Genomic DNA, 21,891 nt, shown 5'->3' with positions numbered 1-21,891 from the left:
GAATCTATTATTCATGGTTTTGGCATATTTACATCCAACTCACCCAGATATTATTTGTGATGAGATATTTGATGCTCAAGAAGATTTGTGAGCCTTTTTAAAGAATATTTATTAATGGAACTCATGGGACACTGTGATACCAAATCAACAAACATCACAGACCTGTAGTCTAAACATAGCATTAGGCCTCTTTCTAATTCAAAATGGCCTTGAACAGTATAGTACTGGCACAAAAACAGAAATATAGATCAATGGAACAGGATAGAAAGCCCAGAGAGAAAGCCACGCATATATGGTCAACGTATCTTTGATAAAGGAGGCAAGAATATACAATGGAAAAAAGACAGCCTCTTCAATAAGTGGTGCTGGGAAAACTGGACAGCTACATGTAAAAGAATGAAATTAGAACACTCCCTAACACCATACACAAAAATAAACTCAAAATGGATTAAAGACCTAAATGTAAGGCCAGACACTATCAAACTCTTAGAGGAAAACATAGGCAGGACACTCTATGACACAAATCACAGCAAGTTCCTTTTGATCCACCTCCTAGAGAAATGGAAATAAAAACAAAAATAAACAAATGGGACCTAATGAAACTTAAAAGCTTTTGCACAACAAAGGAAACCATAAACAAGATGAACAGACAACCCTCAGAATGGGAGAAAATATTTGCAAATGAAGCAACTGACAAATGATTAATATCCAAAATATACAAGCAGCTCATGCAGCTCAATATCAAAAAAACAAACAACCCAATCCAAAAATGGGCAGAGGAGCTAAGTAGACATTTCTCCAAAGAAGACATACAGATTGCCAACAAACACATGAAAGGATGCTCAACATCATTAATCATTAGAGAAATACAAATCAAAACTACAAAGAGGTATCACCTCACACCAGTCAGATGGCCATCATCAAAAAATCTACAAATAATCAATGCTGGAGAGGGTGTGGAGAAAAGGGAACCCTCTTGCACTGTTGGTGGGAATGTAAATTGATACAGCCACTATGGAGAACAGTATGGAGGTTCCTTAAAAAGCTAAAAATAGAACTACCATATGACCCAGCAATCCCACTACTGGGCATATACCCTGAGAAAACCATAATTCAAAAAGAAATGTTCATTGCAGCACTATTTACAATAGCCAGGTCATGGAAGCAACCTAAGTGTCCATCGACAGATGAATGGATAAAGAAGATGTGGCACATATATACAATGGAATATTACTCAGCCATAAAAAGAAACAAAATTGAGTTATTTGTAGTGAGGTGGATGGACCTAGAGACTGTCATACAGAGTTAAGTACGTCAGAAAGAGTAAAATAAATACCATATGGTAACACGTATATATGGAGTCTAAAAAAATATATTGGTTCTGAAGAACCTAGTGGCAGGACAGGAATAAAGACACAGATGTAGAGAATGGACTTGAGGACACAAGGAGGGGGAAGGGTAAGCTGAGACGAAGTGAGAGAGTGGCATGGACATATATACACTATCAAATGTAAAACAGATAGCTAGTGGGAAGCAGCCACATAGCACAGGGAGATCAGCTCGGTGCTTTGTGACCACCTAGACGGATGGGATAGGGAGGGTGGGAGGCAGACACAAGAGGGAGGAGATATGGGGATATATGTATACATATAGCTGATTCACTTTTTATACAGCAGAAAGTAACACAGCATTGTAAAGCAATTATACTCTAATAAAGGTGCTTAAAAGAAAAAATGGCCTTGAAGTTGGCAAAGGGTCCATTTCTCGCTTGAGTCTCTATTAACATCCAACATACCTTGGAAGGAATAACAAATATTAAAATACATTTGGCAAAATTGTACAGTAGTGTAGATATTGAATTTGGTCTGTGAGGTTGGAGTCATATTTCCTATCGACTTTGGCACCTGCTGCTCTGATTTTTTGACTTGCTCCAGAGTATGTTTTCTGCCCATGTTAAATGCACTGCTGATGGCAGAAACTCAAATGTAAACATATGGTTCCTAGCCTGGCTGTTTAGTCAAATCCTGATATCCCCATATTTTGTTGTTCTCAAAATATACATTTGCAACTACCAGTATATTGTCGATATTACTGTCTTGCTAGTATGTTTCATAACTGTTTTGGAAACCATCACCAAGATGTACCTCAAATATTTTTAAATCTATCACTAACATAATTAATTAAAATAAAAGTTATTACTTTTGTATCTTAACTCAAACCTCAAAAGTGTCTATTCAACCAGAGTCTATTAAGCCCTCAATTAGGAAATGTCCCACATAGTCAATTATTACTTTTTCTGCTTGTCAGTGAAATGCCATTTCCAATTTTTTAAAAACTCTATGTTCATTCCAGATCTTTAGTGCAATATTAAATATCAGCCCATCTATGTACTATATTATTGTTTGTACATTTCTAATGAGCACTACCGCTTCACTAACCTATTTATGCCCATTTCTGTTCATTCTGTTATTAATGTGATGTTAAAATATTCTCTATTTTGGTCCATTTCAAAATGCCCTAATTAATTCTATTTACTTCTGCATCTTCACCATTAACCTGAATGTAGATGTGAGATTCAAGATCAGGAGGAAAGAATGCAATTTCGCAGATAATTTTCCCCAAAATGCAATTTACTTTGTCTACCAGTGCAAAAGAGACATTGACCCTTCTCCGACATCATCCTTCTCCTTCTGCTGGCCGTACGTCCTTAGCACGTCTAAACGAAATCATGCATTACTTTCATTTTCTTCACAACATCACCTTTTGTGACAGTACTCTCTTGGAAATTAAACCTGGTCTGGCAGATCGATCTCTTCTTTCAAATAACTGAGAACGTATTTAGAAGCTGAGAATAGGCAAGTCTTTCAACAAACACAGTGAGTTCCGAGGGGCCAGGAAGTTTCCCAACCTCTATGCGTCTCACTGTCTAATCACTAATGTTTGCAATTACTTTATTCAACATTTAGAGGAGAACTTACATTCAACTATGCATGGAAGGGATATCACAGTGTCTTAAACTCATGGTAGGGAGATGATTAGATACTTTCACGTATGCATGGTGCTGGGTTCCATCCTGTAGCATAAATGAAATGCACGCACCATAAAAGGGCTAAATAGTGCTCTTAGTGTGCAGTTAGGAAAACTGTAAACTCCCTCAAAACCCACTAGTTTTGCCTAAAGTCAGCCCTCAGAATGAATGTAAAATTCAGCCCGTGTCAAAATAAGTGGATATAGTATTGTGACGTTTGCCATTGTAATACGTGACCCTGAAGCCCCTTGCTCAAGCCCAAGCTGCATCAGCCTGACTGTGCTCCACAAACAACCTGCTTCATCATGGAAATCGCCACATTCATCAAACTCATCACAGGCCACAGGTGAACAGAATATCCTAGATGTTTAATTCTGTACTCTCATCTCCAAATGGACAACAATATGACGCAGTGTGCCATGCACCACTGTAAGTGTGAAGCCATTAAACAACAAAACCTTAGTGAAGCAGAAAACAGATGGCCTTCAATCTCAGCTCCAAGAGCTAATGAGATGTTTGATCTCCAGGGCTGGGGATGCACCCAGGGTGCACACAGCAATTTACAAGACTGAAAAAGAAAAACACTAGAACATCTATTTTTATTTTTATCTTGACCTTCTAAAATTCTGTGACCTAAGTGTTTGTAATGTGTACAGTAACACATGCATATAATTTATACTTATGTATGTAATAACTATGTGTGTGTGTGTGTGTGTGTGTGTGTGTGTAAGACTATAAATATGTATGATGCTAAGGTCTGGGGGCCTGTTCCTAATAGGACTTCCATACCAGGATAGATTTTATCCAAGCAATATTTAACCCCAACATCTTTCCCATCAAAATTCAAGACATTTACAAACCCCTTCCCACCACAAGGTATTTATACACATTTGGGAGAAGCATTCTGCACTAATTTTTTTTTTTCAGAGCAATTCTTAGAGGAGAATATCTCATATTGGAGGATAATAACACCCCCAACTTTCCACAGGATTTTGAATTGGCAAATAAAAACAAAAATAGAGAAACGGTGAAGTACAAAAACAGTTAGCAGACAACTTTATCAATAAGGAAGGAATGTTGAAACTGGGTGGGGCAGAAAACTCAGCTTCGGTGTCATTGTAACCAGAGAAAAAGTAAGTTGCTAACAACGTAATAATAATACCAGGAATCTACCAGGATAGTGTGGGACACAGACACAGCCACGGCATATGAACAGATAATTTAGATAAGCAAAACAAAAGAAAAACAGAGCCTAGATCAAAATCAGTACAAAAATCCTAACGTAGCCACTCTTTTCAAGGGTACCTAATACTAGTCTAAGCGTACTGTTAGACTATTACAGCACTATGGTTCCTCCTCAACACTCCTAATAGGGTCCATGTTGGTGCTATTGGGTATAGCATCTATTTCTAATTTTCTAGTAAATGTCAGTTTTTATCAAAAAATTTTGAACTGATTTAGAAAAAATTTCAGCTGAAACTAAAAGATATTTGAACCAGTTGACTCAAGTGCTATTTGAAGTCACATTCTTGCACAGACAAGATAAATAGGACTTTTTGGTGACTAATTTCTGAAGAAGGTTCATTAATATCTTATTGAACTACATCTTGGAGAACAGCCACATAACCTGATGAAATACGATTTTTAAAATGTGGTTTGCTCCCCCATGTCATTTTATACTGATGCTAGGCTAATGCATATATTACTTATTTTTGTCATATTTGGGCCACATGGAACCGTAGATCTTAGTCACCTCATTTCTTCATTTCTTTGTTACTAAAACTAGGGGGCTTCCTGCATGCTAGCCCCGGCAGTGGTCAAGGTTGGTGCTCTCTCCTCACCTCCTCTTCTTCTTCTTCTTCCTCTTCCTCCTCCTCCTCCTCCCCTACCCGGAGACCTTCTCACCTCCCTTAATCACCCCCTCGCCTTGCCGCCTCCTCTCCTCTCTCTTTCCCTCCCTTCCTCCTCCTCCTTCCACAAGTGGCCATCCAGGCCAGAGACAGACAGAGGGAGAGAAAGAGGAGGCTGCAAGGAGGCGTAATGATAAACTGGGAAGCAGACTCTGGAGTTCACAGCTGGCCTGTGGTTTTTGCATCTCATCAAGGAGCTCCTCCTCATACAGCATGTGGCTGACAGGGTCTTGGTGCTCTGGCCAGATTTAGGCCTGTGCCTCGGAGGTGGGAGAGCTGAGTTCAGGACATTGGTTCTCCAGAGACATCCCAGCTCCATGTAATATCAAACAGCAAAAGCTCTCCAAGAGATCTCCATCTCAACTCTAAGACCCTGCTCCACTCAACAACCAACAAGGTACAGTGCTGGACACCTTATGCCAAACAACTAGCAAGACAGGAACACAACCCCACCCATTAGCAGAGAGGCTACCTAAAATCATAATAAGGTCACAGATACACCAAAACACATCAACGGATGCATTCCTGACCACCAGAAAGAAAAGATCCAGCCTCGTCCACCAGAACACAGGCACTAGTTCCCTCCACCAGGAAGCCTACACAACCCACTGAACCAAACTTACCCACTGGGGGCAGACACCAAAAACAATGGGAACTACGAACCTCCAGCCTGCAAAACAGAAACCGCAAACACAGTAAGTTAAGCAAAATGAAAAGACAGAGAAACACACAACAGATGAAGGAACAAGGTAAAAACCCACCAGACCAAAAAAAAGAAGAGTAAATAGGCAATCTACCTGAAAAAGAATTCAGTGTAATGATAGTAAATATGATCCAAAATCTTGGAAATAGAATGGAGAAAATACAAGAAACGTTTAACAAGGACCTAGATGAACTAAAGAGCAAAAAAACAATGATAAACAACACAATAAATGAAATTTAAAAACTCTAGAAGGAATCAAAAGCAGAATAACTGAGGCAGAAGAAAGGCTAGTGACCTGGAAGATAAAATAGTGGAACTAACTACTGCAGAGCAGAATAAAGAAAAAAGAATGAAAAGAATTGAGGACACTCTCAGAGACCTCTGGGACAATATTAAATGCACCAACATTTGACTTATAGGGGTCCCAGAAGAAGAAGAGAAAAAGAAAGGGACTGAGAAAATATTTGAAGAGATTATAGTTGAAAACTTCCCTAATATGGGAAAAGAAATAGTCAATCAAGTCAAGGAAACACAAAGAGTCCCATACAAGATAAATACGCCAAGACATAAATTAATCAAACTATCAAAAATTAAATACAAAGAAAACGTATTAAAAGCAGCAAAGGAAAAACAGTAAATAACATACAAGAGAATCCCCATAAGGTTAACAGCTGATGTTTCAGTAGAAACTCTGCAAGCCAGAAGGGAGTAGAAAGACATATTTAAAGTGATGAAAGGCAAAAACCTACAATCAAGATTACTCTACCCAGAAAGGATCTCATTCGGACTTGATGGAGAAATTAAAACCTTTACAGACAAGTAAAAGCTAAGAGAATTCAGCACCACCAAACCAGCTTTACAACAAATGCTAAAGGAACTTCTCTAGTCAGGAAACACAAGAGAAGGAAAAGACCTACAATAACAAATGCAAAACAATGAATAAAATGGTAATAGGAACATACACATTGATAATTACCTTAAATGTAAATGGATTAAATGCCCCCACCAAAAGAAACAAGTAGCTGAATGGATACAAAAATAAGACCTGTATATATGCTGTCTACAAGAGAACTACTTCAGACCTAGAGACACATACAGACTGAAACTTAGGGGATGGAAAAAGGTATTCCATGAAAATGGATATCAAAAGAATGCTGGAGTAGCAATTCTCATATCAGACAAAATAGACTTTAAAATAAAGACTATTGCAACAGACAAAGAAGGACACTACATAATGATCAAGGGATCTATCCAAGAAGAAGATATAACAATTGTAAATATTTATGCACCCAACATAGGAGCACCTCAATACATAAGGGAAATTTGAACAGCCATAAAAGGGGAAATCAACAGTAACACAATCAGTCAGAGTAGGGGACTTTAACAGCCCACTTTCACCAACAGACAGATCATCCAAAATGAAAATAAACAAGGAAACACAAGCTTTAAATGATATATTAAACAAGATGGACTTAATTAATAGGACATTTCAACCCAAAACAACAGAATACATTTTCTTCTCAAGTGCTGATGGAATGTTCTCCAGGATAGATCATATCTTGGGTCACAAGTCAAGCCTTGGTAAATTTAACAAAATTGAAATCGTATCAAATATATTTTCTGACCACAACGCTATGAGACTAGATATCAATTACAGGAAAAAATCTGTAAAATATACACACACATGGAGGCTAAACAATACACTACTTAATACCAAGATATCACAAAAGAAATCAAAGAGGAAACCAAAAAATACCTAGAAATAAATGACAGTGAAAACACAATGACCCAAAACCTATGGGATGCAGCAAAAGCAGTTCTACGAGGGAAGTTTATACCAATACAATCCTACCTCAAGAAATAAGAAACATCTCAAATAAGCAATCTAACATCACACCTAAAGCAATTAGAGAAAGAACAAAAAAACCCCAAAGTTAGCAGAAGAAAGGAAATCATAAAGATCAGGTCAGAAATAAATGAAAAAGAAATGAAGGAAAAAATAGCAAAGATGAATAAAAGTAAAAGCTGGTTCTTTGAGAAGATAAACAAAATTGATAAGCCATTAGCCAGACTCATTAAGAAAAAAAGGGAGAAGACTTAAATCAATAGAATTAGAAATGAAAAAGAAGTAACCACTGACACTGCAGAAATACAAAGCATCATGAGAGATTACTACAAGAAACTATATGATAATAAAATGGACAACCTGGAAGAAATGGACAAATTCTGAGAAAAGCACAACCTTCCGAGACTGAACCAGGAAGAAATAGAAAATATAAACAGATCAATCACAAGCACTGAAATTGAAACTGTGATTAAAAATCTTCCAACAAACAAAAGCCCAGGACCAGATGTCTTCACAGGCGAATTCTATCAAACATTTAGAGAAGAGCTCACACCTATCCTTCTCAAACTCTTCGAAAATATAGCAGAGGGAGGAATACTCCCAAACTGATTCTATGAGGCCACCATCACCCTGATAACAAAACCAAAGATGTCACAAAGAAAGAAAACTACAGGCCAATATAACCTATGAATATAGATGCAAAAATCATCCACGAAACACTAGCAAACAGAATTCAACAGCACAGTAAATGGATCATACACCATGATCAAGTGGGGTTTACCCCAGGAATGCAAGGATTCTTCAATATATGCAAATCAATCAATGTGATACGCCATATTAACAAATTGAAGGGGAAAAACCTATGGTCATCTTGATAGATGCAGAAAAACCTTTTGACAAAATTCAACACCCTTTTATGATAAAAACTCTCCAGAAAGTAGCTATAGAAGGAACTTACCTCAACATAATAAAGGCCATATATGACAAACCCACAGCCAACATTGCTCTCAATGGTGAAAAACTGAAACCATTTCCTCTAAGAACAGGAACAAGACAAGGTTGTCCACTCTCGCCACTATTATTCAACATAGTTTTGTAGGTTTAAGGCACAGCAATCAAAGAAATAAAAGGAATCCAAATTGGAAAAGAAGTAAAGCTGTCACTGTTTGCATATGACATGATACTACATAGAGAATCCTAAAGATGCTACCAGAAAACTGCTAGAGCTAATCAATGAATTTGGTAAAGTAGCAGGATACAAAATTAATTCACAGAAATCTCTTGCATTCCTATACACTAGTGATGAAAAATCTGAATGAGAAATTGAGGAAACACTCCCATTTACCACTGCAACAAAAATAATAAAATACTTCGAATAAACCCACCTAAGGATACAAAAGACTTGTATGCAGAAAACTGTAAGACACTGATGAAAAAAAGTAAAGATGATACAAACAGATGGAGAGATATACCATGTTCTTGGATTGGAAGAATCAACATTGTGAAAATGACTATACTACCCAAAGCAATCTACAGATTCAATGCAATCCGTATCAAACTACTAATGGCATTTTTCACAGACCTAGAACAAAAAGTTTCACAATTTGTATGGAAACACAAAAGACCTCGAATAGCCAAAGCAATCTTGCAAAAGAAAAACAGAGCTGGAGGCATCAGGCTCCCTGACTTCAGACTATACTACAAAGCTACACTAATCAAGGCAGTATGGTACTGGCACCAAAAGAGAAATATAGATCAATGGAACAGGATAGAAAGCCCAGAGATAACCCCATGCACATATGGTCACCTTATCTTTGATAAAGGAGGCAAGAATATACAATGGAAAAAAAGACAGCCTCTTCAATAAATGGTGCTGGGAAAACTGGACAGCTACATGTAAAAGAATGAAACTTCCTAACATCATACACAAAAATAAACTTAAAATGGATTAAAGACCTAAATGTAAGGCCATTACACTATCCAACTCTGAGAGGAAAACATAGGCAGAACACTCTATGACATAAATCACAGCAAGATCTTTTTTGATCCACCTCCTAGAGAAATGGAAATAAAAACAGAAAAAAACAAATGGGACCTAATGAAACTTTAAAGCTTTTGCACAGCAAAGGAAACCATAAGCAAGACTAAAAGACAACCCTCAGAATGGGAGAAAATATTTGCAAATGAAGCGACTGACAAAGGATTAATCTCCAAAATTTACAAGCAGTTCATGCAGCTTAATATCAAAGAAACAAAAAACCCTATCCAAAAATGGGCAGAAGACCTAAATAGACATTTCCCCAAAGAAGATATACAGATTGCCAACAAACACATGAAAGTATGCTCAACATCACTAATCATTAGAGAAATGCAAATCAAAACTACAATGAGGTATCACCTCACACCAGTCAGAATGGCTGTCATCAAAAAATGTACAAACAATAAATCCTGGAGAGAGTGCGGAGAACAGGGAACCCTCTTGCACTGTTGGGAATATACATTGATACAGCCCCTATGCATAGCAGTATGGAGGTTCCTTTAAAAACTTAAAATAGAATTACCATATGTCCCAGCAATCCCTCTACTGGGCATACACCCTGAGAAAACCATAAGTCTAAAAGAGTCATGTACAATGTTCATTGCAGCTCTATTTACAATAGCCAGGACATGGAAGCAACCTAAGTATCCATCGACAGATGAATGGATAAAGAAGACATGGCACATATATACAATGGAATATCACTCAACCATAAAAAGAAATGAAATTGAGTTATTTGTAATGAGGTGGATGGACCTGGAGTCTGTCATACAGAGTGAAGCATGTCAGAAAGAGAAAAACAAATACCATTTGCTAACACATATATATTGAATCTAAAAAAAAAAAAAAAATGGTTCTGAATAACCTAGGGACAGGACAGGAATAAAGACACAGATGTAGAGAATGGACTTGAGGACACAGGGAAGGGGTAGGGTAAGCTGGGACAAAGTGAGATAGTAGCATTGACATATATACACTACCAAATGTAAAATAGATATCTAGTGGGAAGCAACTGCATAGCACAGGGAGATCAGCTAGGTGCTTTGTGACCACCTGGAGGGGGTGGGAGGGAGACAAAAGAGGGAAGAGATATGGGGATATATGTATACATATAGCTGATTCACTTTGTTATAAAGCAGAAACTAACACACCATTGTAAAGCAACTATACTCAAAGATGTTAAAAAAAAAAAAAAACAAGGGTTGTCAAACTACAGCCCATTGGACAAATCTGGTCTGCCTGAGAGCTAAGAACAGTTTTTACATGTTTAAAAATGGTTGAAAAAAAATCAAAAGAATATGTCATGATACCTGAAAATTAGGTGACATTTTAACTTGTGTCCATGAATAAAGTTTTATTAAAACACAGCCATGTCTTTTCCTTTACATGTCGTTTATGGATATTTTCACCCTATGAGGGCAAAGTTGAACAGCTGTCACCTAGTCTTATGGACCCCAAGCCTAATATATTGATATTTACTCTCTTTCCCTTTGCAGAAAATGTCTGCCAAGCCCTGATCTAAGCACACCAAAATCTGAGATCATCATTTCCCACCTTTTATTTAAAGTCAGGCTACACTTGTCTTTTTAAAGCCTATATGATTCTTTTAATACTTTTTCAAAGGAGATAAATTCTGAATGGTTTTACTGCAATTAGGCAGAAAAGAGAGGCAGATTTATCTTATGTATCTGGAACTATTCTAATTGCCCACATGGGTCATTTGTCCTAATGCTCGCTTTTACCTTAATTAATTTTAGTAGGTAATTAAGGCTGCTAATTCATTCCACAATTGTGCCACCCTCTGCAGCATTTATCTGAACAGATATAACCACAGTTGCACCTGAGCCAGATATGCTGATTTAAGTCTTAACAAAATGAGCTTAAAGACATGTTGAAATGGAATTAGAATGGCAGAGGAGATATTTTGTTTCCTATTAAATGCTGGCATTTCTCCACTTCCTCAAAGAGCAGCTACATAACAGCTCTCTCCATGGCAGTCCTAGGTTGAGGGCTCTTTCAGAAATACTACTGGTATGAAATTATTCCGGAAACATAGCTCTTTACATCAAGCATGATCTACTGGGACAGCTAACTATTACACAGCAACTTCATCTCTTTTAAAAAAAAAAATCACAAGGGACATAAAATGACAATAAAACAAGCAAGATGTGATGGGACAGGTAGTTACATCAGGCTTGGAATTTTCTCCTTTTCTTCTGATTTTTCTTTCACCTTTGATTTTTCTCTTCTTGGAATATCATCTTCCCTTTTTTTTTCCTGGCCGAGTGCTACTTTAGCTCTGAGCTCACATTATTACAGTAGTCATGTCTTTACTCTGTTATCCCAAAGCACTTTGCATATGTCTTCATTAAAACACCTTCACAGGCTATTAGAGCTACCTTTTGTTTGGTTTGGTTTTTAACATATCTTTAGCTTTAGTTAAATTACTAGCTTCCTAGAGAAAAAACCCATGCTCTTGTCATCTTCAGTCCTCAGCCCTGGTCTGGTGTTGGGTGCCTAGAAAGTGTCCCATAAAAAGTAGCTGAAGTGGGCTTCCCTGGTGGCACAGTGGTTGAGAGTCCGCCTGCCGATGCAGGAGACACGGGTTCGTGCCCCTGTCCGGGAAGATCCCACACGCTGCACAGCGGCTGGGCCCGTGAGCCATGGCCGCTGAGCCTGCGTGTCCGGAGCCTGTGCTCCGCAACGGGAGAGGCCACAGCAGTGAGAGGCCCGCGTACTGCACACACACACAAAATATATATAGGTGAAGTGATTTAACTTTTTTTGCCATTTTAAATATTTCCTTCAATAGTCAGTAATTTTTCATTGTCATTCCCACTAGTGGCATATTGACTGTGGCTCTACTCGAAACACTCAGGCATAGAATAGAAAAACTGATCTAATTTTTTTTAACATCTTTATTGGAGTATAATTGCTTTACAATGGTGTGTTAGTTTCTGCTTTATAACGAAATGAATCAGTTATACATATACATATGTCCCCATATCTCTTCCCTCTTGTGTCTCCCTCCCTCCCACCCTCCCTATCCCAACCCTCTAGGTGGTCAAAAAGCACCAAGCTGATCTCCCTGTGCTATGTGGCTGCTTCCCACTAGCTATCTATTTTACATTTGGTAGTGTATATATGTCCATGCCACTCTCTCACTTTGTCCCAGCTCACCCTTCCCCCTCCCTGTGTCCTCAAGTGCATGCTCCAGTAGGTCTGTGTCTTTATTCCCATCTTGCCCCTAGGTTCTTCAAATTTTTTTTTCATATATGTGTGTTAGCATACTGTATTTGTTTTTCTCTTTCTGACTTACTTCACTCTGTATGACAGACTCTAAGTCCATCCACCTCGCTACAAGCAACTCAGTTTCATTTCTTTTTATGGCTGAGTAATATTCCATTGTATATATGTGCCACATCTTCTTTATCCATTCATCTGTTGATGGACACTTAGGTTACTTCCATGTCCTGGCTATTGTAAATAGAGATGCAATGAACCTTGTGGTACATGAGTCTTTTTGAATTATGCTTTTCTCAGGGTATATGCAGAGTAGTGGGATTGCTGGGTTGTTTGATAGTTCTAGTTTTAGTTTTTTAAGGAACCTCCATACTGTTCTCCACAGTGGCTGTACCAATTTACATTCCCACCAACAGTGCAAGAGGGTTCCCTTTTCTCCACACCCTCTCCAGCACTTATTGCTTGTAGATTTTTTGATGATGGCCATTCTGACTCGTGTGAGGTGATATCTCATTGTAGTTTTGCTTTGCATTTCTCTAACGATTAATGATGTTGAGCATCCTTTCATGTGTTTGTTGGCATCTGTATATCTTCTTCGGAGAGATGTCTATTTAGGTCTTCTGCCCATTTTTGGATTGGGTTGGTTGTTTTTTTTGATATTGAGCTGCAAGATCCTTTTTGACCCACCTCCTAGAGAAATTGAAATTAAGACAAAAATAAACAAATGGGACGTAATGAAACTTAAAAGCTTTTGCACAGCAAAGGAAACAAGACTAAAAGACAGCCCTCAGAATGGGAGAAGATATTTGCAAATGAAGCAACTGACAAAGGACTAATCTCCAAAATTTACAAGCAGCTCATGATGTAATTTTTTAATTAAAAAAATAAAATTTCACTTAGAGGACCATAGTGACTAATTGTTAGAGGGGAAAACCAGAGCCTCAGAGTGTCTCTCTCTCTCTCTCACTCTCTCTGTCTGTCTCTCTCTCTCCCCCGCACCTCTCTAGTAAATGCATTGGCAGGAAAGCGTAAGAGATTCAGCCCTTTGTCTTACCTCCATTCAGGCTTCCTCATAACACCACCAAGTCTGTTTAGAACTACCTCCCATGTGCTATGTATCTCTGGGGAGAGGCTGTTCCCATGTACCACAGGGGCCAAGGGTGCTGGCCGGCCGCCTCCAGCTCCACGCGTCCATGGGAAGCCAGGCAGACCCCTCTCCTGGGTTTTTGACTTTCCAGGGGTTGCGAGGACCTGGAGGCTATTGACCACGGTGACAGCATCCACTCTGATCCTGCTGGGCGACTCCCACTACAGCTTCTGATTCCAGACTTCTGGCTTCTCTTCGTGTCTGACCATTTACCAGACTCAGACCTCCCTCCAGCCTTACCCTGATTGGCTAACAGTATTTGCCCAAGAACTTTGCTTTCTCTGGCTTACAAACAAAAATTCTGACTGTTAAGACTATTCAGGCCAAGGCTAAAGCCAGCTGAGTCTGGAAAATATGCCAGCGTGTTTAGTGAATAAGGATAACTATTATTATTATTACGTACATGTAGTGACTCTTTACTATGTGGCATTTAAGGCTCACAGAAACTCTGTGAGATAAGGCAGTTCTCATCATTATCACCTTCTATCTTCCATGAACAGGAAAACTAAGGCAGAGAGAGGATACATCACTATGGCAGGGTCACTTGGCTCATAAGTGATGGGGCTTGGCCCAAATCAAGGCAGTCTATCTTTATATTATTCGGTTTTTTTGTTTGTTTGTTTGTTTGTTTGTTTGTTGTGGTACGCGGGCCTCTCACTGTCGTGGCCTCTCTTGTTGCGGAGCACAGGCTCCGGACACACAGGCTCAGCGGCCATGGCTCACGGGCCCAGCCGCTCCGCGGCACGTGGGATCTTCCCGGACCGGGGCACGAACCCGCGTCCCCTGAATCGGCAGGCGGACTCTCAACCACTGCGCCACCAGGGAAGCCCTATATTATTCGTTTTTAATAATAGGAAGAATTATATAATTCTCATTATTATTGTTAGTAATAATACCTAATATTTATTATGCACTTACTATGTACAAGCACTGATCATTTATTCCTCGCAATACCTTTTGAAGCACCTTCTAACTTTATATAGGGTAATCCTTATTTTACAGACGAGAAAACTGAAAAATGGCAACATTAAACAACTAGCCCAGTTACCCAAATCTAGCAATTAGAGGATCAAGATTTGAACCCAAGCACTCCCAGCCACACACTCCCCACTCACCATGATGACCTGATGGGAGCTTTGCAACTGTAAGAGACTCAAGCTCTAAATCTATCATTGCATGAACTAGCTATGTGACCTTAAGTGTGACTCTGTTTCTTCACGTAGAAGATGGAAATACTATTAACAAACATCTAACATAATTTACAAGGTTTTTATGAGGGAAAAACTAGATGCTATTTTAAAGTGTTGAAAATTGCTATTCATGTGAACACCTATTAGTTTTTTTTTTAAATAGATCTTTATTGGAGTATAATTGCTTCACAATACTGTGTTAGTTTCTGTTGTACAACAAACTGAATCAGCCATATGCATACATATGTCCCCATATCCCCTCCCTCTTGAGCCTCCCTCCCACCCTCCCTATCCCACCCTCTAGGTGGTCACAAAGCACCGAGCTGATCTCCCCGTGCTATGCGGCTGCTTCCCATTAGCTAACTATTTTACATTCAGTAGTGTATATATGTCCATGCTGCTCTCACTTCACCCCAGCTTCCCGCTCTCACCCCGTGACCTCAAGTCCATTCTCTATGTCTACATCTTTATTCCTGCCCTGCAACTAGGTTCATCAGTACCATTTGGGGGCATTTTTTAGATTCCATATATATGCATTAGCATATGGTATTTGTTTTTCTCTTTCTGACTTACTTCACTCTGTATGACAGAATCTAGGTCCATCCACCTCACTACAAATAACTCAATTTCGTTTCTTTTTATGGCTGAGTAATATTCTATTGTATATACGTGCCACATCTTCTTTACCCATTCATCTGTCGATGGACATTTAAGTTGGTTCCATGTCCTGGCTATTAAAACTAAAAATAGAACTACCACATGACCCAGCAATCCCACTACTAGGCACATACTCTGAGAAAACCATAATTGAAAAAGAGTCATGTACAGTGTTCATTGCAGCTCTATTTACAATAGCCAGGACATGGAACCTATTCGATTTTTTAACCTGTACTTTTAGAAATTTGAAAGGCCATGCTGCTTATCATTGTTGGATTGCAATCTCTAAAAGAAATGCATGCACAGATGAGAATCATTTACAAAACATCACTGAGTACATTTTAGAGAGCTAGAACATTCTAGAATGCGGAGGACAACTCTTGCAACAAAGAATTATCCTGCCCAAAATGTTAATAGTGCCAAGATAGAGAAGCCCTGGTTTAGCTCTTTTATTGTTGTTATCTAGAACTTTGTTCCAACAGAGGCTTTTGGCTAGGAACAGTATATTTCTGTTTCACTTTGTATTTTGTTTCCTGAAATGGCATTTGCAGATTTTAAAGAGCACATATCTGCTTGAGCTGCATGTGGATAATTGGGTATTACCCAAAATAATTGCTTTTATGCAGGGCTTCTTGCCGAAGTGACTAGATATAAATACTACAGATGAATCACTTGATACATGATATCAAATTTTAATTAGGCAAACTGAAAGGAAATTCAAATGGAAAAATTATTATTTCTTTCTCAAACGTCAGAAGAAAAACCAAAATATTCGGTCATGACTCTAAGATAGAGGAAACAAAGGTAAGGTGAAGGGAAAGGAATGAAAATATTTTCCATCTTTAGCCTGAAAAATAAGTGTGAGGAAAGTAAAGTTCAATCTAAAATAAGATTCCTCTCCTAATCCAAGAGCAACCTACTTTATTCTAACTTCCAGTCTGTTCTCTGAGTACACACATTCCAAATGACCAAGCTCAAAGAGATTGGGCATCAAATCGACTCTCTGTTCTCCACCCTCTCAAACAATATATAACTGCTGGGCTTCCCTGGTGGCGCAGTGGTTGAGAGTCCGCCTGCCGATGCAGGGGACACGGGTTCGTGCCCCGGTCCGGGAAGATCCCACGTGCCGTGGAGCGGCTGGGCCCGTGAGCCATGGCCGCTTAGCCTGCACGTCCGGAGCCTGTGCTCCGCAACGGGAGAGGCCAAGACAGTGAGAGGCCTGCGTAACGCCAAAAAAAAGAAAAAAAAAAAAAAAATATATATATATATATATATAACTGCTATTGGGGATACCACAGTTTCCATCACTGTCCTTGGTCCTGAGCTTCAGTTTTCCCATCCTCATTCCCAATGACAGGATTGGCCCCAAGGTCTCTTTCAGCCCTAACAGGCCATGATACTATGTTAACACCCACAACTATTTAGACCATCAGCTGGTACCTACTATGGCTGGGCTTCCAAAGAAACATGTGACAACACATAGAATAATTCACACTTCACTTAGGTGCATATATCTCCTCTGGAAACATACAAGAATAAAAAAAATTCTTTTTTTCCATGCCTTAAAATCGAAAACAATTTCATGTTAAGTGTCAAGGTAAACATCAACATAATTTGGAAGCTATGTCAGAGGTGAATGTTGTGAAATTAACTTTCCCATTTTCCTTATATGTCATAATAGGTTTTATACCTAAAAGATGGGTTGAAATATCCTGAAGACTTTCTTAAGAGAAAAATCATGTTTTGTCGAAGAAATTCAGTACTAACACCAATAAAATTTACAGTAAGATAGAGTATAATCCAAATATCTCAAAGTTTACTTGTTTGGAAATAAGATTTCAAATGAAGACCATTACTTCTTTAAAAAAAAAAAAAAAAAAGACCCTGCCAGCTTTATTTCCAGGTATTAGCTCTCATGTAAAGATCCCCTAGCTCTGTGGAATCATTTTGTAGAATAATATGGCAATTAGGAACAGGGGCTCTGCAGGTAGATCGCCTGGCGTGCAGGCCTGGCTCTGACATTTCTTAGCTGTGTGATCGTAGACTTTCCTTAGTCTTCTGCAACTTAGTTTTCTTATCTACAAAACGGGGATAATAACAGTAACTCCTAAGGCTGTCATGAGGATTAAGTGAGATGAGTCATGAAAAGTACTTAAAGCAGTGCCAGGCACATAGACCTGAATTGCATTCAGTCATGTATCATCATCATCATCACCATTATTATTAAGAACATTAGCTTTTATATTAGCATTACTCTTTTCCACTCAGGGTATCATATTTTGCTGCCAGACCTTTGCCTCTGCTGCTGATACCTCTCATAATATCATACTCTTAGACATTGCTGTCTATAGCCAGTGACTGCTATAGGAATTCCTGTCTCTAGTCTGGGAATTGGATATCACCCATGTTGTTTCAAACTGAACACGGAAACGAGCTCCTTTTTAACTCTCTATTTATGAGTGAAATCAGGTGACACATTTTAATAGGCTGTGCTGGAGCTCAGAGGCCATGGATGGGTTATAGGGTAAGAGGAATCATTTATGACTCTTGCACAAGCCGAGACCCAAATCTTACAGACACATGTCTCTCTCTCTCACACCTGGCAGCCACTTTCCCTTGAACAGTCATACCCTTCTCCCACCACGCACCTAACACGCCCTTCACTGGATTTACCCCGATGTTTTCATGCTTTAAAATCTAGAAGCAAACTCACTCCTAAAACCCCGAGTGAAAAGAGGCTCTTTACCTCACCCCTACTTAAAGTCCTTCTCCCAAAACTCTCTTTCAAGATTATTGATGATAAAAAAAAATCCAGTGCCCATAGGAAACCTGGTAGAGGAATGGTCTAATCTTACAGACTCAAAAATGCTGGTAAGATTTTCTATTAAAGCTCTCACTCTCCAAACTTAGAAACAGAAAAGATTCAGATAAAATTGGTAACATAGGTCTCTTTGGAGGAAAGGTATACCTACAATTCCAAACTCTTACTCCCTGGTATCCAAAATTTAAGACATGAATGTATTCAGATAATTAATTTACAATGGTCCTTGTAATCTGAACTTACTACTGGAACTCTTGTTATCACAGCTTAGAGTCTGAATGGATTTGAATTGCAAGGGATACATGTATTATTATAATAGCATAGTTTAAAGTAGGTATATCCCCTGGAAATTGGATTGTTCATTCTTTATTTTTAATATTTATTTATTTGGTTGTGCCGGGTTTTAGTTGCAGCTGGAGGGCTCCTTAGTGGCAGCACACGAACTCTTAGTTGCAGCATGCATGTGGGATCTATTTCCCTGACCAGGGCCCCCTGCATTGGGAGCATGGAGTCTTAACCACTGCGCCACCAGGGAAGTCCCTGGGTTGTTCATTCTTATCTGTGTTCTCCTCATTAAGGTAGAAGAGAGGATATACAGATTTATTTCATGAAGCTGGCATACTCCAATATCAAAATCAGGAAAAGAAAGCACACCAAAAAGAGAAAAAGAAAGAAAACAAAAAGGAGAGAAATATAAAAATAATAGGTCCCTAATGCTTTCTATCTATGGTTAAATGCGCATAATTTTGGATTGCTATTTCCCTGCAAATAAAAAGCTAAAGAAAATCAAATATGATAACGCAAATGTATGCTCCTGTTCTTTCAAAACCTGTATGTTCTGAGGCAAAAAAAAAAAAAAAAAAATCTTAATTAAAAATCTCTCTAGTTAATTTTATTTTTCAGACTACGTGTTGATCAGGTTCTGTCAAAATTAAGGTTTGGATTTATGCCTTATTTTGGATTCTTTCAATGTAATTATAAAAATGTATCAAACAATGAACATGGAAGGGCCTCCTTTTATTGAAACCAGCAAAAATACACACCAGTTTAGATCATTTTTCAAAATCATTTTCCAGCAGTTAAATAATAGAACTAATGTGTATTCATGTGTGCATGAGCCATGGGGAAAGAATAATTAGTAGTACCAGCAGAGATCCCGAGCACTGCAAACCTTCTGCTGTCCCCTGAGCCAAGTGATTCTTAGGACTCAGCCCTTTGAGCAAGCAGGTGGATTGGCCGGCTTAGAGATAGTGAGTCAGATGGGCAATAAGTATTCAGATCCGTAGGAAGGAGCACAGAGCATGTAGAACAGATGCCCACCACACATGGAGAAAGAGGGGGCAGCCAGCAGCCAAAGTATTCAAAGGGCTTTCGAACTTCCGGGACACAATAAGCTACTTGAACACAACGTTAGGGAAAGAAGCAAGAGACTAAAGGCATAAGACCTGTGTAACCATAGACATGTCATTTAACCTGCAAAAGCCCTCACTTTCTCACCCGTTAAGTCAGGAAGTTGGAACAGATAAAGTGTAAACCTCCTTTTAATTGTAAAATGCAATAATTCTACACAAATTACTTCTTTTTACTCATTTGTACTTAAAAACTGTCAGTGATATTGGTTAGTAGAGGAAAGTGGTGAAATACAAAAATAAAAATCATGTGTAATGCGTTTTGACTGTCATAGTCTGAGGCATTTATGACAGTGACTCCCTATTTTGTTTTAATTATGCTGTTTTTTAAATTACCAATTTCACATCAGGGTTCAACTGAAAAAGATAGTAGGTGAGCCAGAGGCAAAACAGTAAAAGAAACTTAAAAAAAATAAATAAAACTATGTTTGTATCATAATCTTCTCACAAAGCATTATAAAAATCTGTGAAGTATAAGCTGCTTTATCTTGAGCCACAGACCTTCTGATATTGCCCATTCTATGCTGGAAAAAAAAAAAAAATCATTCGGTTATGAGTGAGCCACTATTTCTTTTTTTTTCTTTCGCGGTTCACGGGCCTCTCACTGTTGTGGCCTCTCCCGTTGCGGAGCACAGGCTCCGGACGTGCAGGCTCAGCGGCCACGGCTCACGGGCCCAGCCGCTCTGCGGCATGTGGGATCTTCCCGGACCGGGGAACGAACCCGCGTCCTCTGCATCGGCAGGCAGATTCTCAACCACTGCGCCACCAGGGAAGCCCACCACTATTTCTTGAACAGTTTTGTCATTACCACTTCATTAGCAAAAAGTGGAAATAAAGACAATTGATAAAAGATTTTGTATGAAAAAATGTACAATGTTTTCTACTTCCCACAAGTTCAATTTAGAGATCTAGTTGCAGATCATAAAGTAAAGATAAATGTGACATTAATTTAATTAGGAGAAAATTATAGAAATCAGATCCATTTATTTGAAATTGATTTATTATTCAACCAATATTTTATTAGTCTAGCGATGTTCTATCCTAAGATCATGGAATTTGTTTAAATTCACACCAGTGAAAGGACAAAAACCAGTTATCCCACTTTCATTATGGTTCCTGCAGAATTAATTTTTCTCTGAGTCTCAATATGTTACAGATTTTTTAGAGCAAGTCAGAGTGTACCAACTCTTGGCTTTCATTGGCCGTATCCAAACTAGTCCTGCAAAATCTGGGCTCCTTGTAGGGTACATTACAGTAAAAAGAATTGCCTTTTTCTCCCTACTTTTTCAGTAGGAATTTGCATATTATTACTTGAACGACTTTGACATTGTTCTTTATGTTATTTAAACTTTTATCATTTGTCAGATGGCCTTCTCCTACGCTGGCTGACTGATTCTATACTTCATTTTTATGAATGTCAGAATACCATTTTGTTAAAAGAAATCTCATTTTTATTACCTGCTTCCAACAAACGAAGTGGTTACAAATGTGTTATGTGCAAACTTTAGGTGCTAATAAAATTCATTTTCCTCAAGAAAGGAAAGCACCCATAATGAGTCATTTCTTATTTAATGGCATGGGAACATGAGCAGCAGACTCGCGTAAGGCAAGAGAATGTTGTAAGGCAAATCATTTCATCATTTCCTGGAAACTCAGAGTACTCGCATTCAAAACATCAGCAAAAGGGCAAGAGCTCTGAAAAGACAAATATATTTCAAACAAACAATTTTCGTCTTCTCTTTTCAGTGTCTTTATTATTCACCTAATAAGTTTTCTTTTTTCTTGATCTGTTCTGTAGTGTTCCTATAGTATTAATTTTAGAACTATAAGCAAAATGTTCCAATTTTCATGTGAACTCTGCAAAATATCATTTTACTTTGTCACCAAATAAATGTCTAC

This window comes from Kogia breviceps, chromosome 4, assembly GCF_026419965.1.
Source record: "Kogia breviceps isolate mKogBre1 chromosome 4, mKogBre1 haplotype 1, whole genome shotgun sequence".
Classification (NCBI taxonomy): Eukaryota; Metazoa; Chordata; class Mammalia; order Artiodactyla; family Physeteridae; genus Kogia; species Kogia breviceps.
This window is presented reverse-complemented; position numbering follows the sequence as displayed.